Source organism: Strongylocentrotus purpuratus, unplaced genomic scaffold (genome assembly GCF_000002235.5).
Source record: "Strongylocentrotus purpuratus isolate Spur 01 unplaced genomic scaffold, Spur_5.0 spur5_scaffold_2, whole genome shotgun sequence".
Taxonomy (NCBI): domain Eukaryota; kingdom Metazoa; phylum Echinodermata; class Echinoidea; order Camarodonta; family Strongylocentrotidae; genus Strongylocentrotus; species Strongylocentrotus purpuratus.
In genome coordinates this window covers 23,964,608-23,977,475 of record NW_022145605.1, presented here as the reverse complement: position 1 = coordinate 23,977,475, position 12,868 = coordinate 23,964,608, and the positions used below count along the sequence as shown (strand labels likewise).

Here is a 12,868-nt window from a genome sequence, read left to right as displayed (position 1 = left end):
ATGAAGACCAGATCGAATAGTACAACATCAGAAAGTCGTGGAATATTTGTGCTACTTGCAAATTTATTGATTTCATTTAGCATTTAAGAAACAATTAAGACACTTCATTATGAATTGATATCCATTCACATTTCAATAAATGAAATCTTATTATGTTTTGTATACTAATATAAGTTCAACTTGAAATGTAGTCAACGATTGAACCCATAAATTATAATTATCAAAACAGCAAACACTGCAATAATTTCATGATTTGTCTGTGTATACTGTTTTTTTTTTTCTTCAAAAAACTTGTTTCCATCTTGATCACAGCCCATTAATGACTTCGTTGATGAGCAAGCTTAGAACCTCACCTAAAATGGTGTTTCATATCAAAGATTATATACCTGCTTTTAGTGACCACCTGTCTACAAAGACCATCTGTCTTCAAGGACATTTTTTGTTTCCCTTGAAAATGGTTTACAAAGACCACAGGTTTGACTGTATTTTGACAGACAACACAAATAGAAATTCCGAATGAATAAAATATTAGAACAGTACTTATAGGAAATAGTATTATATCACCTTAAACATCCATATACGGTACATAACATCCTATTGTGGCGGAAATCGGGTTGGGGTTATGTGTGAGACTGGGTGGTGAAGATGTTGATTTGGGACATGAGAGGGCGGTCTTATATTGTGGTAAAGTCATTGGGTTAGTTTTAGTACTGAGGGAACGAGATGGGGCACATGTGCCCCATCTCGTTCCCTCGTTCTCATGTCTCTCTTCTCACACACTCCCTCTCTCCTTTAATTTTCGTGGTAGCGAGCGGCCAGTAAAGCAACAGTGGGCCGGAGATTATTGAACTATACACGACTTGATATTTACTCTGTAATAAGGGTACTGAGAGCCAGATTTACGGTGCAACTATAGATTGGAGCCTAAAAGCTTCCCTTTTATTTGTGTAATGCATACATCCAACTTTTATATTCATCGCTATATACTAACACATATAATAACATAACATCTTCAATACAACTTATTAATTCATGGGCATCGCAGTGCCCGCTACATTAAGATCCTAAGTTCGAAAAGTGATAAAGCATACTGAGAGAACTGGAGTGAGCACAGGCACCCAATGTTGTGGACTATATAACCCTTGACCCAAAACAGTATATAACTGTCACTAATCCTTACTAATCCCTTTGATTGAGACTGGGAAATAAACATAGAGGGGGAGGGGACGAGGTGAACCAGAAGCTAGGGGGACTGTTATACGAGCTTTACTCTGTAAACAAGCTATACCCTGCATTAATTAGTTCACAGTACCCCAACTCCCGAATGAAAGCTTAACCCTTGTGTAATTTAGATAAGGTCCCTATAGTCTCTAATTAATCTTTATCGGCTGGGGCGGTTCAACAAACACCACGGAGAAAGGAGTAAGCAGGGGAGAAGGAAGGGGAACTGTTATATGCGAGCTCAACTCTGCAAACAAGTTTCCTCTTAAGCCTCTCTCTGCACACCATCCTCACCCTATGAGTGTAAGCTACACGCCCCGGTTTAGCTTGAGTAACGTTTCCCTAACTATGCCCCTATGTATTCTATGTGGTATATATACAACTGAGCAAACACCGAGGCCAAGGAGGGAGGACAGGTATGAGAGACAGGGAACTGATACCGCGAGATTTACTCTGCAGTCAGATACCCCATGGTCGATCTCCCCTGTTCATCACCTGCCGATTGGACCACGGTGTAGCCTCCCTCAGGCGCGTACGCAGGGGGGGGGGGGGGGGGGGGGGGGGTTGGGGGGTTTAACCCCCCCCCTTTGGAAATTTTTTGTGTGTAAACCCCCCTAAAAAAAACCTAAAACCCCCCCCCCCCCTTTTGGATTTTTTTTTTTTTTTTTTTTTTTTTTTTTTTTTTTTAATTATTAAAAAAAAAAAAAAAAAAAAAAATTATTCCCATGGCCGACCTAAAAAAGGTGACCTTACCCCCCCCCCAACCGAGCAAAATGTCAAATTTCCAAATTTCGAGACCAAAAAAAAAAAAAAAAGTGTCCTCTTACCCCCCCCCCCCCCCCCCCCCCCCCCCCCCCCCCGCTTATTCAGCGGTCGGCTGAGTCGTTGCGATTTTTTTGGGACCAAAAAAAAAAAAATGTGTCCTCTTACCCCCCCCCCCCCCCCCCCCCCCCCCCCCCCCCCCCCCCCCCCGCTTATTCAGCGGCTGGCTGAGTCGTTGCGAAATTTTCGGACCGATTTATAAATGTTAAAACCCCCCCCTTGAAAAAATCCTGCGTACGCGCCTGGCCTCCCTTAATATTCACTAAGTTTATTTGGACCCCGGCTTAACCCTTTTTGGAGATTGGGGGGGGGCCTGCGTACCCATAACGGGAGAGGGAGGAGACTGAGAGGATGACCGGCGACAGTGGCAACCAACGTCAACATCAACACGGGTACAGTTAGCAAACGCCGAGGCCGAACAGTAGGAATGACAGGTTTTTCGTTATAGAGACACAACGAGGGAACTGAACTGCGAGATTTACTCTGCAGCCAGGTACCCCGCGGACTCCTCCCTGTACATTGCATACCAAACCAAGGTGTAGCTTCATTGTAGGTGTTGACTAGATTGGGCCGCTGCCTCCTGATCCGCCGTCTCCCCCCTCATCCCCGAGATGGTATAGCTTGTACCTAGTTAAGTTGGGATGCCTGGCTTCTCAGTCTCTGCGATTATATTAGATATGGCTCGGTTCTCCTCCTTTCTGCTTCTGAGTGTCTAACTGCCTTCTTAGCTAAAATTCTACCTTATTTATACTTTTCCAGCAAGCCCCTATATCCTCCAAAGCATGGGAATACATCAGGTTTGCAAAAGAGTTACTTCTGCCTATTACATATTATATACATTTTAGTATGACTTTCCCATAAGGAGCTGTACTAAGCGAGTGCAACTAATCTCTCCTATATAAACAACAGGGCTGAAAATAGTGTAATTAGGCCGGACCTCGTCACAGCCTTCCTTGTCTTAAGATCCCTTCGACTATAATAGTATACTTTAACCCATCCCTTGCTTATACTACAATATTACATGACCTGAGGCTGGGAGCAGGGCTGTGTGGCATGAAAGGGGTTACTAAAAATAGGCACAGGCTTTCCTTGTCTGGAATTTGTCAGTGAAGTTAAAAGAGATTATTTAACCCTCTACTCTATGAGGCGCCGTTTGTAAAACAATTATATAGACAAATTATATGTTATATAATCATTATTTAACAAATAATAACCATTATTTACATATAATGCAAGAAAATGTACATTTTTATTTGTATATAATTCTTAACACATTTTTATTATTTATAAATAATGACAAAGAACGTTTCATTATTTATATATAATTGCCATTATTTATAAATAATTACAATTCACACTTTCATTATTTATATATAATAAAAAGCGTATTTCAATTATATAATATATAATGAAAAGCACATTTCCATTATATAATATATAATGAAAAGCCATTTCCATTATATAATATATAATGAAACGCACATGTCCATTATATAATATATAATGAAAAGCGTATTTCCATTATATAATATATAATGAAAAGCACATTTCCATTATATAATATATAATGAAAAGCGTATTTCCATTATATAATATATAATGAAAAGCACATTCCATTATATAATATATAATGAAAAGCACATTTCAATTATATAATATATAATGAGAGGCGTATTTCCATTATATAATATATAATGAAAAGCACATTTCCATTATATAATATATAATGAACAGCGCATTTCCATTATATAATATATAATGAAAAGCGCATTTCCATTATATATTAAATAACGATTGTGTATGCAAATGTCAATGGTTGGTAACGCCCATAATATGAATATTCATGAGCTTGACTGATATTATTATCCTCTATTCCAGGCACCTTTCCATTTTGTGTTCTTTGTGCATTCTTATCAGAAATCCTACGTGCGGTAAATAAGTCTCTGTATCACCATTCTCCTTCTTATTTGTATGCAGATTTGGTTATAATGATTGATAACTGTAATCATCCTCATTATTTTAATAAGAAATTTTTCTATCTGTGATGGAAGTTTTTATGTACGATTGCCTGATCTGAAGACGAGACTTTCGCTGCATGCATATTTAATGTATGACGTCACCCACACAGAGTGAGAGCTCGAGGTTTTCTTTGAAAGTTTGATGGTGAGTACAGCTGTAATTACGTTCAAATCTCGTAAATTGAATCATATTTATAAACATATCTGCTGTAGGTATGAATCTGCTGATTTGTCTGTACATTGTGAAGTGGTTTAAAATGGTTATATCTGATGAATTTAGGAGTAATCTACACTCGAACTTTTGATTCGTTATTTATCGTCGTGAGAATATTTCAGCTCGATTGCCATCGTCACTCCTTGATCCTTGGCCCAAACTTTCGGGCGAGACCCTCTCTGAAAATTAGATACGAGTATAGGGTCTATAGGCAGATCACTTCACTAGCGCTAGCTGCATCAATGATCCAAGCTTTTTGTTACTTTTAGGTCCAACTGTTGAAAAACTACTTTCATAGTTGGGTCAGAAGAAAGTTAATAGCTAACACTAAAAAGCATGGTCACAGTTGACATGAGTTGTGAACAAGCGCCAAAATTTGGACCAGATACCGAGATAGTTAGACGAGTACGAGAGTAGAAAATTTGAGGCCTAGGCCTACAGACCAGTAAATAATTGGACTACCTGTGAACAGGCGCGGATCCAGGATTTCTTAGGGGGAGCCCAAATTTGAAAAAAATCTGCACCACCCCACTCTTTCATGCAGGTTCCGCTAAACGTTTCTCTAAGTAGGTGAAGGGGGGGGGGGGAGGTATTTACGATCAAGTAGAGTCTAGAGCGTTGTGAAATTGGCGTGGTGTCTAAGGGCAAAGAACGTGCGGGGGTCAAGGGGTGGAACCCCCAGAAGCTCAGGGGTATAGGCATTTAATTGCGGTCAGATGAGCATATTAGCATAACTTATTTGTGACACTGGCAGGACACTAATTGGCGTCACTATTCTTTCTTTCTTTATGAATTTGCCATTGTCCCACAAACGCATTAAAAAGTATAATTTATTAAACATTAAGGAAAAATCTCGGAAAATTATGTCATTTCAGTAACATTTGTAAATCACCGGTAATCACCGGTATCGAATTAGAAATAAACCACGTTTGAATTATATTTGGAGGGCATCTGTCAACCCCCCCCCCCCCCCCCCCCCAAGTCCCCTTCCCCATCAGTACGCCAGTGCCCATCCCCCCCGATCTACACGTAACTGATCTCCCCTACCTTTCTTCTTTCTCTTTTTTTCTTTCCCTTTCTCTCCTATTTCCCTTTCCTTTCCCTTCCTACTCTCTGTTTTAGGTTTGCTAGGGGGAGGCAAGGGCCTTTTGGCCCCCCCCCCCCCCTCCCCGATCCACACATTGTTGGCGGGATTAATCGCAACTTTTCTCCCCTTCTTATCTCTCTTTTCTTTTCTTTTTCCTCTTTTTTGTTCCCTTTTAGCTCTCCTCTATCCCTTTCCCTTTCCCTTCCTTCTCCTTTTTTTTTTTTGGGGGGGGGGGGGGGGGGGGGAGGGAGGGAGGCAAGGGCCTTTGCCCCCCCCCCCCCGAACTACAACTTGTTGGCGGGAAAATTGCAACTGATTTCCCCCTTCTTTTCTTCTTCCTCTTTTTTCCTTCTCTTTATCCCCTCTTTACTTTTTTTCTTTCCCTTTCCTTCCTTCTCTTTTATTTTTTGATGGGGGGAGGGGGAGAGGTTACAGCTGGGAGGCAAGGCCCTTTCGGCCCCCCGATCTCCTTTTCCCCATTTTCTTTTCTTCTTCCTCTTCTTTCTTTCCCTTTCTCTCCTTTTTTCCTTCTTTTCCTTCTCTCTCTCTCTCTCTCTCTTTTTCTCTGTCATATATAGATCTAGGTCTATTTTGCGTTTTTTCAATTTGATAGAATGAACAGTTACAAGACATGCATCTAGATCATCTAGAGACTGTAGATCAACTAGATCTGGATCAAGGAATTGAATATAAATTTCAATGTTAGATAATGAAGGAGGGCTTTTTTGGTAAAGAGAAAATCCAAATTAAAATAGAACAGTTAATTCTGCAAATGCTCATCAATGTTTAAATGATCATGCTCATTTCCTTTTATTCTAAGAATTAAATCCCCCCCCCTCTCTTTTACAGGAAAATGTACAGAGACACTTGTCGCAGTTAATGCATGCAGTACCAAATGCTTGCTTTCTTGGAGTATGTGCTTGAAACAAGAATGTCCTGGAGAAAACAGACCACCACAAGAGAAGGTAAACATATTTACTTTTGATCTAACTTGATCTGTTTATTTTTTTTCAAGTAAAACAACATTTTGAAATGAGTGAGGTCAAGGCCAAGCTGGAGGGGATGCAAAGGGCTGGTTTGAGAAGTATGTATTAATGGGATGGCTATGTATGATTCCACATGAAAAAATTTGAGGCCTAGGCCTACAATGTACATGCAAGACATTTTTATGTTACAACAGAGATACATGTATGATGTAGGTATCAATGTTTAACTTTCATATTTTCTCTTTTCATTCAACAGACATACATGTACAGTATGGACTATGAAGTTCTACTTAGCCTCTTCAATGAACTGCTGTAGCTGTGACTGGGTATCAAAACCTTGGTATTATAAACTTCATAACCAGTGGCGGAGATATGTTGTTAGCTAGGGGGAGGGGTCAGTGCCCCCCCCCCCACTTTTTCAAGTACCCCCAGTATGCCCCTTTTATGGCCTTTTCACATAGGTAAAGTGCCATATTACTTTGACAAGTTCCCCTATTAATTTGTAAAATTGCCCCTTCCCCATTTCACCTCTGATAAGTGCCCCTTATCCTTCGACAAGTTCCCATTATTCTATGCAATAAGTGTTCATTTTCCATTCTCATAACTGCCCTTTTTAATCTCTAGTAAGTGCCCCTTTTCAACTACGAGAAATGCCCCTTTTCACTTTTGATAAGTGCCCCCTCCATCTCCTGATTAGTGCTCTTTTCATCTCTGATGAGTGTCCCATTTTGTCTCTAATAACTGCCACTTTTATTTGACATGCCCCCTTTTCCTTCCTAATAAATGCTCTTTTTTCTGATCATAAGTACCCCTTACCCTTCTCATAATTACCCCTTTTCATCTCTCATAAGTGCCTTGTTTACTTTAACATGTGCCTCTTTTTCTTTTTAATAAGAGCCACTTCCCCGTTCTCATAATAGCCCCCTTTCACCTCCAATAAATGCCCCTATTAAAATCTGATCTGCACCTCCCTTTTTGTCTCGCCTACGAGCAAAAAGTGAGACATAGGCGCTGCTTTTCCGGTGACGGCGTCAACATCAAAAACTTAACCTAAGGTTAAGTTTTTGAATTTTTGATATAATTTTCAAAGTTTAAGTTTTTAGTCAATGAAACTTAGACTATAGGGTTATCAAGTATTCCCAATCACGTGAGAATTCCCATTCTGATAAGTGCCTTTTTTCATTCCTGGTGAGTGCCTCTTTCTGTAGGTCTAAGAACTGCCCCATTTTCACCTCTGATAATTACCCTTTTTACCTGACACATGCTCCTTTTCCCCTTATCCCTGTAGTGTCCCCTTTTCCTCTCATCATTAAACGCGCCCCTAATTTCAAGCGACTAAGAGTAAGTTCCCCCAAAGCTCGCTCGCATTTATAGATGATATAATTACGTTACTTATTAAAGGTCTTTTCAGTCTTCCATTGTGAGAATGTGCTTATAACCCCATCAGGATTGGGTTTTTCCCTCTTAATAAGATGCAATTTTTTGTACTGCGACCTCACAAAACTTAAAATTTTCCTCGCTCGCAAATCAATTTTCATACCATCACACCAAACTGATACTTAAGCAATATCTTGTATGGTGTATAAAGAGAAACAAATGTTGAAATCGTCCCTGATAATGTAATCACAATGTAGGGGTATATACCATTGTCTAAAAAAATGGATATTTTCGCTTTGAGATTCCCTTTTTTTTCCAGAAAGTGCCTATTTTGTAGGTGCCCCCCCCCCCCACTTTGGAAGACGCTCCGCCACTCCTGGGGGGACACATCAGTCAAAAGTGCGCACAGGGGGGGGGGGGGGTTGAGGGGTAATGTGCCCCCCCTCCGAAGCTGAAATTTTTTAACCTGGATTTGGTCAAACTCCCAATAGATAAATATCATTCACAATTCTCTTCAAGCAGTACGTGTAACTTCACCTTGCAAGCAGTATGTTTAATTTTTTAATCACCTTGTATATAAGGCCCTGTATTTCAGCTCAAATTGTTTAGTGATTGTGGACAGGCGAAGCAGGAAAGTAGAAAATTTGGCCTTCATACACACAACCACACCAGTGACACCATGAAACAGAAACACTATTACAATGATTACCGGTACTGAAACATAGTTTTCAAACTACCAAGGAGAGGTAACCAGGAACCAAGGTATAATACAATGATGCAATTTTACCCATGTTGTAGTAGTACATGGTAGTAGTAACTATGGATATCCCGCCTCTTCTTTTATGCACATCCTTTCCACTGCTATCGCAAGATTTAAAAAAAGGGCACAATGTCTGCATAACTAAGCAAGGTAGGAGTTCATTAAAAACATGATGTAAAACATTAAGTATATCACACCAAAGCATCTCAATCTGACAGCACGATGTGGAGAAAAGTTAATGGTGTAGATAAATACACAAGAAATATGTTCATCGGCAGTCTAAGTCAATCATTTATAAAACTGAGGCTTTGCCAAGGCATCCATTTTAAGTATGTGTCTATAGGGCAAATAAGATGTAGTCAAGTACTCAAGTTACCACCTGTCAGCCAAGATCAAACTTTTGGAATATAAGAGTTTTGGGGAGGGGTCATCTTTTATCAATTTCTGTTTATTGATAATAATTATAACATTTGGGAATGGGCCTATGAGTATGATTTATATATTGTATAAAACAAGCAACTGTTAATAAAAGGTCTGATATACCTTGGCGCTTGTGTGGACCACGAAGTAACCATCACACTAAAGGATGTTATATACTATTGTACAGTATTATTGTTTTTCTGGAAAAAATTGCAATCATTGAGTCATAGGTATTTTTTATTTTTTTTAAAGAAATCAGCATGTTTTTATAATGTGTTTTATAATAAGGGTGCAGGTCATGATACAATACATTCCCTGGAGAAAAAAACAGTGCTCAGATTTAGCCTAAGTATGCTTTGTTGAATTTTTAAAGAAAAAAGTAAGCTACAATGGAAGTAGCAGATGAGGTCATTTGTGCTTAATATTTTACCATCAATGTTATAATCTGTAAACATATTAGTTTGTTGTAATAAAATGAATAAATTAAACATGTTTATTATCTTATATACAGTATTCTCTTCATATCTTTTCTTTTTAGTGTGCATATATGGTTGGATAAATGGAATCATATGTGGAAAAAATCTGGAAACAGAACGTGAGAGTTCAGAGAGAGAGAGAGAGCAAAAGAGAAAGGAAAGGAAATGAGAGAACTGTTTAATGGTGAGAGATGTTGATGTCGTGAAAATGAAAAATTTATAATGCAGTGAGACAGCGAGAGAAAAAAAAAATTAAAAATCCATCTTATAAATGCGTTAATCGCCTCGCCGCTATGCGGCTCGTGGGCGATGCTCTGCATCGTCATAGGGACAACCCCCCCCCCCCCCCCCCCTTAGCAAAAAGCTAGATCCGCCCCCCCTAATAGGCCCTGACAATGAAATCTGGAGAACATACAGATTCACAAGGGCTGGACTACTCGGTCTCGTGGATCAAATAAAGAAATAATGGAAGTTATTATAAAAGTATGTTTTTCTCTCTTGTTATGATAATTGGAGAAAAAAACCCTGTTAATTAGATTATATTAGTTTTAGCTTCAACTGTTTGATATTAATATGCATGTGGGCACAAATAGCAGCAACTACGGTAAGTGATATCTACGGTATTCCTTGAGCTGCGGTAAATGATCTTATTGTATATATGCCACTTACTGGTTTTCCATAGACCTGTGCACAAATGTTATCATATAATGCTATTTTAAAAAAATTCAATAGGATGGTGTACAAATCGAATATATTATGCCATTCTTTCCACTTAACTTCATGTTATTCAATATCCGTGTCATTCAAACAATACAGGCAAACATTCCCTGATGTCATTAAGTTTACATCAATCTATCTTGCTTCTCTCCTTATAAACAAGCCATCTTCATTGGAATTCACATCCTGAATTCCAATGAAGATAGACATCTCTCTTGCATTGTACATGAAATATCCATTCACTGATCTCCGCACGAAGTACCCTCAATTTTACGCACAGAAAGCTCACACTAACCCGTAACCAAAACCACCCTGAAATGATGACAATATTCAAAAGATCAATTCATTTGTAATCAAGTGTGGATTTTAATTCATTTGATCCCTTGATAGTCTGGGTTCGGTATACCGAAACAGGGGAGGGAGCAGCTTGTGGCGTGGAACCATAAGGACCAATGAGGTTCTTTTGGGACATAGTTTATATAAAATTACCAAGCTGAATCCTACCCTAATACCAGTCACATAAATCAATGCTCAACTGAGTATTTGTTGCATTTTCCTCAATCATGACTTGTTGAGTTTTGTGCAGAAGTGCTACAATCCATTGTTTGAGAATGTATATAGCGAGTAGTCCAAATCAGGAGGGTCGCAAACTCCTTCTCAACCTCCATTGTTACATCTTGATTCCTGAAGAGCCTTGTGATTTGAGATGAACTTGGGAGAAGTTCCCACGTTGTTTCGGAGGCACACGCTCCTTGTGCTGACTGCTCCTCTTCAGCAACTACTACAGACAAGTCCACTTGTATCTTTGTAACCTATTCCAATAAGCCAGCTGTTCATGAATAAAATGTTAATTGAAAGAAGAAAAAAAAATCCAATATTGTTACAAGCACTTTAAGATCTAAAGCTGACATCACAAGTATATTTCTTTTTCTTCTTTCTTGTTGTTTTTCTTCTTCTAGTAATCTTCAAAGGGCTATTAGTTTTATATAAATTCACTGTTTGCTCAACAGGAGTACATTCCTTATTTTCCGTGCCAACGAGAGATCCCAGATGAAATACCATATTGCCAAACATGTATTTTATTACTAATATACTACATGTCTGAGTAAAAGATCTAATCAAACATTCCGACCATTGTTTTAAAGACCGTCAATACTACTGGGCCAGAAGGGATTAGACCACCCAGCCAGGTCACTGACAGGTGGCTATCTCATCAACTCAGCTCTCAACTAACATAAGAGAGGATCATGGGGGACCAACAGACACCGATTGGGGAAGTTTTCTATATAGAGAGAGCAAGTAGGACAGTGGGGCTTTAAGAATAGCAATTAGCATTCATAGAAATGGCATAGAATTTACATCCTTAAACTTTAAGCTTTGAAAACCTCGTTTTGATTTGAGTGTAACTTTTGAGTTATTAACAACCAAAAGTTTCCAGTGATTTGTTTTTGTTTCACTTTTAGTACACAAACATATTTTTCTTTATCACACTTGCAGGATATAATCATATAAGATAATTTGATCTTGTACTGCTAGGCTGCCCCCCCCCCCTCCCCCTCTATTATACGAGTGTGAAAAAAGAATACAATTCTTTGTAGCCTTTCTTAATCACTAATCAAAATTTTGAACTTTAGTTAATGTTGTTTAAAGAATATATTATGAAAGTGAGATGGATTGCAGGTGGCAAGGGTGTATTGGTTGAGAATTGCAGGTAATAATTCATGCTCTACTATGAGCCAACTTACTTCACACACTATCATCTTGCAGCAGGGTAAGGTTTTTACAGAAATTTTAGAACTTGCAATGGGATGTACTTAAATATCAACTTTGTACAATAGCAGTATGTAGAAAGGAATTTAGGATAACCTGACTTTGGGTCTGCCAATGCTTAACACAAGCTTTATTTCATCAAGATATATGGTTATTGCTCAAGTTGTGATAGGGTTTTAGATTAGCTTTAGGGTTAATATTACGTTTAGCTATGGATCCAGGATTAAGATTAAGAATTCATTTTGTGTTACAACATAACCACTAAACAATAGAGCAGGTCGTAAAAATCAGATACACGTTTCACAAACTGGGGATCAGCGTATTTTTAGTGTACTAATACAAAGGAAGATTTTTAAACTGCCAATGATGAGTATCAATACATACAGCTCCACCAGCACCTGGAAAATCTGATTGTACGACACTTGTTCCTCAAGACATTTGCTCAACATCAATTTCCTACACTATTATCCAAATACTGAACTTCATCCCAGGATCCAACACTAGACCTTACCCTACACCTAACCTCAATCCCAATTGCAACCCTCGGCCTAACCCTACACATTTGACAAATAAAGCCTTGAGCAGTCGTTGCAGGAGCAAATGTTTGGTCACTCGAAATGCCATGACAGACTCAGTTGCTATGACTTTATGTGTTTCTTTACCAGATTTAAAAAAAAAGCATTGTAATATTCATTATTAATTACCAGTCCATTGTGCTTTGCTCCTAATATGTCAGGCACAAGAGGCCATCGCTTTCAGGTAAGGGGCAGAACATCAAGAGTGGAACCTCAAGGCACCCCCTGATCTGTCAACAGGAAGCCCTCCTTCTCAATCCCTGGAACAGAATTATAAACAATTCAATAAATATTAACCAAATTTGAAATAAATAGCACTATTTAATATTTTAGTTGTCTTTAACAATTACTTTTTCAGCAAAATTTGAAAGTCAATTGTTTTTTTTTTTTTGCTTGTCGTTCCTTTTCATGTATTGGACCCCCCC

General features: G+C 38.7%; 2 long non-coding RNA genes across 2 annotated transcripts; one reads left to right on the top strand and one right to left on the bottom strand.

The window, feature by feature from the left end:
- The first annotated feature begins 4,107 nt into the window (after positions 1–4,107).
- On the top strand, positions 4,108–6,927 carry LOC115926768. The gene is made up of 3 exons (XR_004065258.1): positions 4,108–4,206; positions 6,212–6,327; positions 6,605–6,927. It is a non-coding gene; the product is annotated as an uncharacterized LOC115926768 (long non-coding RNA).
- Positions 6,928–10,440: 3,513 nt separating this feature from the next.
- On the bottom strand, positions 10,441–12,815 carry LOC115926767. Its single transcript, XR_004065257.1, has 2 exons — positions 12,573–12,815; positions 10,441–10,927 (listed from the first exon to the last, which is right to left on the bottom strand). It is a non-coding gene; the product is annotated as an uncharacterized LOC115926767 (long non-coding RNA).
- Between the last annotated feature and the right edge of the window lie 53 nt (positions 12,816–12,868).